Source organism: Pinus tabuliformis, chromosome 7 (genome assembly GCF_031772625.1).
Source record: "Pinus tabuliformis cultivar Carrire ecotype Pingquan chromosome 7, CPIR1, whole genome shotgun sequence".
Lineage (NCBI taxonomy): Eukaryota > Viridiplantae > Streptophyta > Pinopsida > Pinales > Pinaceae > Pinus > Pinus tabuliformis.
Window position 1 is genome coordinate 1,553,859,253 of NC_142293.1, and position 5,937 is coordinate 1,553,865,189.

At 37.0% G+C, this 5,937-nt stretch overlaps 1 pseudogene; it reads right to left on the reverse strand.

Moving 5' to 3' along the window:
* Nucleotides 1-4,040: 4,040 nt before the first annotated feature.
* LOC149253867 (taxadien-5-alpha-ol O-acetyltransferase pseudogene) lies at nt 4,041-5,486 on the reverse strand (annotated as a pseudogene).
* Between the last annotated feature and the right edge of the window lie 451 nt (nt 5,487-5,937).

The window sequence follows — 5,937 nt, forward strand, 5'->3', positions numbered from 1 at the left end:
GTAAGTTCCCATAGCATCCCCAATTCGCTTGAAGACATCTTCCGTCCAGAAATGAAAGGGTAGCATTGGGAGCCGAACCCAGATTGGTCCAGCATCAACCCTTTCCAGCTCAAGATCAAACATTGGTGTCCATCGTCGGAGAAGCACAGGGGCTTGGTCTATGTGCCAAATAGTAGAGAGAACCCAGTTGGTATGGGCCAAGCAGCTGAACCTCAGCGCAAACCATCCCTTGACAAATGTTTGAACCCTAGGGGGTTCCGTCATATGATGGCCCCAAACCTCCATCGTCCATTTCTATAGAATCTCGACATTGTAGTGCCTGCCATGAACCCATCCCATAAGAACCCTTTCCGCCGAGTCCATCGTTTCAATAAGCGATATATCCTCTGATAGTTTGAGGAAAGTCTCGCTGCTTCGGAATTGAAGGCACCAATACCTTTTAGATACCCCTCTGACTCCGCTGCCTGAAAGTTCAAAAATCCCAATAGGATGTTCAGTCGCCCGAGAGGTAGAAACCCTAGCCATAGATGTGCTCTTCGCCATGATGGAGTCGAAAAAGCTAGGGATAGAGCCGATACTAGTAAAATTTCCAAGTGGTGGAGCCATCGGGGCCAAAGGTGCAGATGTGGCAGGCGCTTGTGATGCAGTAGTCAAAGGATGGATGTTCAGGGGTTTGTTTATTCGGCCAAAGAGGGATATGGACCAGAGATCGCCCCTAGGGTTTTCTCCCCCAGACGATGAGACGGCTCACCCAAGGCCAAAGATTGCGGCAAGGGGGGTTGGGAGATGTACTCTTGGATAGCAGATGCGCCTTCAGGGAGTGAGATGGAGGGTATAAGAGGCTAGGAAAAGGACTGAGAAAAGGAGGGGAGGGCTTCTACTTCCTCAGAGAGTTCATGGTCAAATGAGAAAAAACCCTCCGTAGTGGTCTTGGGTTGTGTCCAAATGGGCACATCCTCCGAAGGGTCCGTAGAATAATCAAGAAGATCCTCCATAACTGTCAATCCAGCTAGCTGATAGCTACCTGTAGGTTCGATGCAAGAGAACAGGGAATGTCGATGAGAGGGACTGAAACTGTCGAAGGGAAAATGTCTAACGGGTTGGCAGGGCCCGTAAGCTGTTGAGTTGATGGTTACAGGAGCCCCAGGGAGGTGTAACAATTAAGGGGGTTGACTGTGGAGGCATACTACTTTACCTGAAGCTTGTGATCGGAAACCGCCTCGTAACCCTAACCCCATCTCTCCTCCTCACACTATGGATCTTTCATAAAGGATAACTATATCTTTCTTTCTTTCTAGATTTCCAACAACCTGTGATCTCCATCCTCCTTCTATCAAACTTCCCTTTTCAAGAATTATCAACATAATTGTTCTATTTTGTGCATGCGAATAACTTATCTATTTTCAATAAATATCAAACTTAATAGTTATTTGTTTGTGCATGGAATTAGTTTATTTATTTTATAGAACATCAACAAAAAGCTTATCTCTATATGCACATAAAAACTATTCTTATCTTGCTGAGAAACCAAATGGAAATAATTTGTTTTACTCTATTTTTCCTGTTTTACCCATCAAATTTGGGCGCGGTTTCCAAACATCTGGAAACAAATTTTTGAAAAAGAAAAGATATTTTTTGTGGGAATCGGTTAATTAAAAAAAACTCTCTCAGGTTTTACACAAGTGTCATGGTTTGGAAGATTCGAATGAATCTTTGCAACCCATGTTTCCAGATTTAAATATTAAATAATTTCCTATTTTTGTCATCAATTTTGGATACATTTTTCGAGATGCTGAAAACAATTTTTTCAAATCGGAAAGAGGCTTTTGGCGAGAACGAGTTGATCTAAAAAATTCTCTTTCAGTTTTTACAAATATATCATAGTTTGGGAGATACAAAGACATATTTGGACCCTATTTTCTAATAACTCATGCAATTCACACAATTATTTAGCCATGAAAATATTTTAAGAATTCAATGCACATAAAATATTTTAAGAATTCAATGAAAAAAACACTTATTCCTCTATGCATGAAATTACATTGAGGTTTTCTCAAGAAAATAATCTATCATGTGAATTTTTTCAAGCAAATAAATTCAATTCTTATTTGTTCATGCAACATATGCAGACACAATAATTTTAAAAGAGCATATTTAGTTATCTTTTAATGCGTCCTTGGAATGCCTCCTTCCTCTCTCTTAGCTCCATTTTACATATATTCTATCATTAGTTCTCATATTTTCTCGTATGTTTATAATATGTAGAATTAAGAAAATGCAATAGATTTTCTAAATCCTAAAAGCATCCCATAAATAAGCTTTGTGCTAAATTCTATAAATCACTCCATAAATCATATTTTTCTAAATTCTAAAATCACTCAATAAATCATCCATAAATATCTCAAGTATTTTCAAGGCCAATTTGCTTTTGCCTTATGGACAAAATATCACTTATCCATAGGTTTTCTAAAACTATGACTCATTGAAAAATACACCAACTTGGAAATACAATTTATTGAAATAGAAGATTATAAATTATTCTCAATATAAGAGTTAAGAATTAACAATATTTAATGATTCAACAATGCTCATTTTACTAGAGTTTTTACTCTAGCTAACTAGAGGGATATTATAATGATGTTGTTGTGAACCTACACTACTTATATTTAATATTTATTTATTTAGTTAGAAAAAAAATCAAATTATATATATATATATATATATATATATATATATATATATTTAATTTATTAAATAAATATTATAAATATTAATATAGATTTTATTTAATTTTAGATTTACTAAGTATTTAGAGGTTACAGTTCTAAGAGTTAGTTCAATTGATCAATTTCCTATTGGTCAATGCACCTCACTATTAGGAGGTTATCCGGTCAATTCTCCTCAATGCCCTTGGAGTTAGGCTTTGTTAATGATACAAACATATTTTTGATATTTTTAAGTGTAAAAGTTTGAGAAAAATAATAACCATTATACCCAACTACAAAAGATAACTCTCATTATTATCATAACATAAATTATATTTATATAAAAAAGGATTATATTTATTAATTAATTTAAATAAAAAATGTGAAATAAATTATTACTATTTCAATTTATATAATAAAATGACCTTCCAAAATGGATTAAAATCAACATTTTTGATGCACATATATTAATATTATTATTTTAAAATTTTAATATAATATACATAATTTTTTTTAAAATAAATGATTTTTAATTTAATTAATAACCATAAATTATCATATAATAAATTGAATTCAATAAACAAATATTCTTTATTTTTGTTACTAACTTTTTTAAGTTTAATACTCTATTAGAATGTATACCTTATTAGAATGTATACCTTATAATGTTGATAATGTTAATAAAATAAGTATAATGTTGATAATGTTAATAAAATAAGTATACTATTACAATATTCCTTGCCCTGTAAATGAGCCAACAAAAAATATAAAATATGTGCCACATAACAAAATGTATATATACATATATAGCTTAATTTTATATCCAAAACTCCAATCCATTTTTTCCCTACTTAATGGTAAAACTTCTGTCCTCGAGACAAATATATTCATTTTATTTTTATTTTTAATTTAAAACTCCTCGTAACACAATTATATTTATTATTTTTTTAATATTAATATAAATAAAAATATATTAATTAAGATAATATATAAAATGCACATAAGAAAATTAAAACTCACTCTTTATTTATATCGATATCGAGATTCAAAAAATAATGTGAAAATCTCGAATGAAAATTTATAAAAACAAAATTAAATATAAACTATTTGTTTGTACCAAGTAATATCAAAATCACAATTGTAGACTTAAAACGAGGGGTTCCTTATTTGAGATCGTTTTACTTCTGAACAACAAACAACTGATAAGCCCTGCTTTCTATGATTGATTAATAATAAAACTATTCTGCATGATTGAAACAAAACGTTGGTGCAGTGATATCATACCCATAGCACGTGAACTGGTGCATTTACCACTAGAGATTTGTAACCACTGATTCACATTAGACCATGTAATTCCGATTCAAGGGTTTTCAATGCTGGGCGTGGCACGCAGAAGACCATCGTTACTCCGCTCTTGGTTTTCGGGGCAGGCAGAAATGCAATTGGGCAAAACAAAATTTTGAGCCAATTACCCGGGCAAGCAATGAGGGGCTCGCCCCATCCAAAGTCCACTTGGTTAAATCCCAGCCACCTCCAGTCAGTGAGAAACGTATCTTCAACACACGGAGGCGTTAAAGTGATTTCTTGACGCGAGCGTTTCATTTCAAGGAACGCTATGCTTGATCTCAGGTACTCCTCATTTACAGCTAACTTTGCCTTCTTTATCAACTTTACAGCATGCGAAAGGGATCCATTAACAACCTCTTCCGCTGTACTGCTGCGTGTACATGCCACGTACTGACCATTGCCGTAGTATCCCTCTGCAAGAGGGGGGCTGAGCGCCCTCCTCACGTCGACTGGGAAGATAAACCTAACAACGTGATGAAAAGGAATTCCCAGAACCCTTGTTCTCGCTCGCCACGCGAACGCTGCTAAAACATCAAACGTTGTACAGTGCTCCTTCAGCTCCTCTACGATGGGCTGTTTTATCCTTTGCAAAGCATCCGAGTTGAGATAAAATGAGGCGAGGACCAGGTCCTCGGATTTCACAGTGGACAGCGGAGTGTTAGGGTTAACGAGGTATCCACTTTCAAGGAGCTCATCATGCTGAAAAAGGACCGGATGGGGCGGCTGCTGGGGTTTCAGAACTTCCCTCTGCCACACTGGTTCAATGGAAAGCTTCGTCTCTCCTCTCGCAATCTCTGCAAGTCCCATGAGAAACTGGACTGCCCCTCGTCCGTCACACAGACTATGGTTGAAACTCACACCCACCACAAAGCCCCCGCAATGGAAGCGCGTGACCTATTTTTTCAAGATAAAAGCACCCGTTGTGATCAGCCATTTCATTAAGATCTTCCCAGTAATTGCAAAGGGAAATCCAAGAGTATATGAAAATCAATTTACCTGCAAAATGAGAGGGGGAACTTCCTCGACTTCTGCGGTGAGCGGAAACTGAAAGAGCAGTTGCTCGAACGACGATTTCAGCTCCTCGAATTCTCCCAGGATTGGAAGTGTGCTCTCCGTGGCCGCTTCAACGAAGAGAGCACCCTCTCCCGTGCAGTCTACCTGGAGTTTACGACCGTCTTGTGTTCTCCTTACCCGGCCTGCGAGTGGGTAATAGTAAGACAGAAGTTGTGACAGTGCATCCTGAATAACCCTAGCTGGATTTGTGGCGGCGTAAATATTCCGGGAACCATTATTGTAGACAAGAAATACATCAAATCTCCTCCTTACAAGGAAATGGTCGTCCAGATTGGAAAGATAGAGGATGGTTTTGGGAGAATGTCGATTAGGTGGTACCAGGACAGACTCTATTAGCTTTACAGGCAGCAGGTTCTCCATGGGTATATCCCACTGCCACTTCAACTTGGCCTACTTGCCTTCTCAAAAGGCCCCGACCCAGTTAAATAGATGGAGATGACAGGTTTGTTGGTGGTAGCAGACAAGTTGTGCGGGGCGGGAAGACTCGGGAATCCGGAGGAGGTTGCATAATGATGCTCTCAAACAAAAGTCCAAATTGTTGGAATCTCCGAATTACGTATCAGTGGCCTGAAAATACATTAATTTGCAGCGTTGATTAAAGTGCAGGTTCCGTAAGATCTGAGTTGTCATTTTTCCAACACTGCAGATTTATGGATGATACGTAGGATACTTTGTTAGTTCAGGTTCGGTGAGATGTGAGTTCTAATTTTTCCAACACCGTAGATTTATTGATGATATGTAAGATTCTTTGTCAGGTCAGATGTGAGTATTCATTTTTCCAACACTCTAGATTTTTTCATTTGTCAGGTTC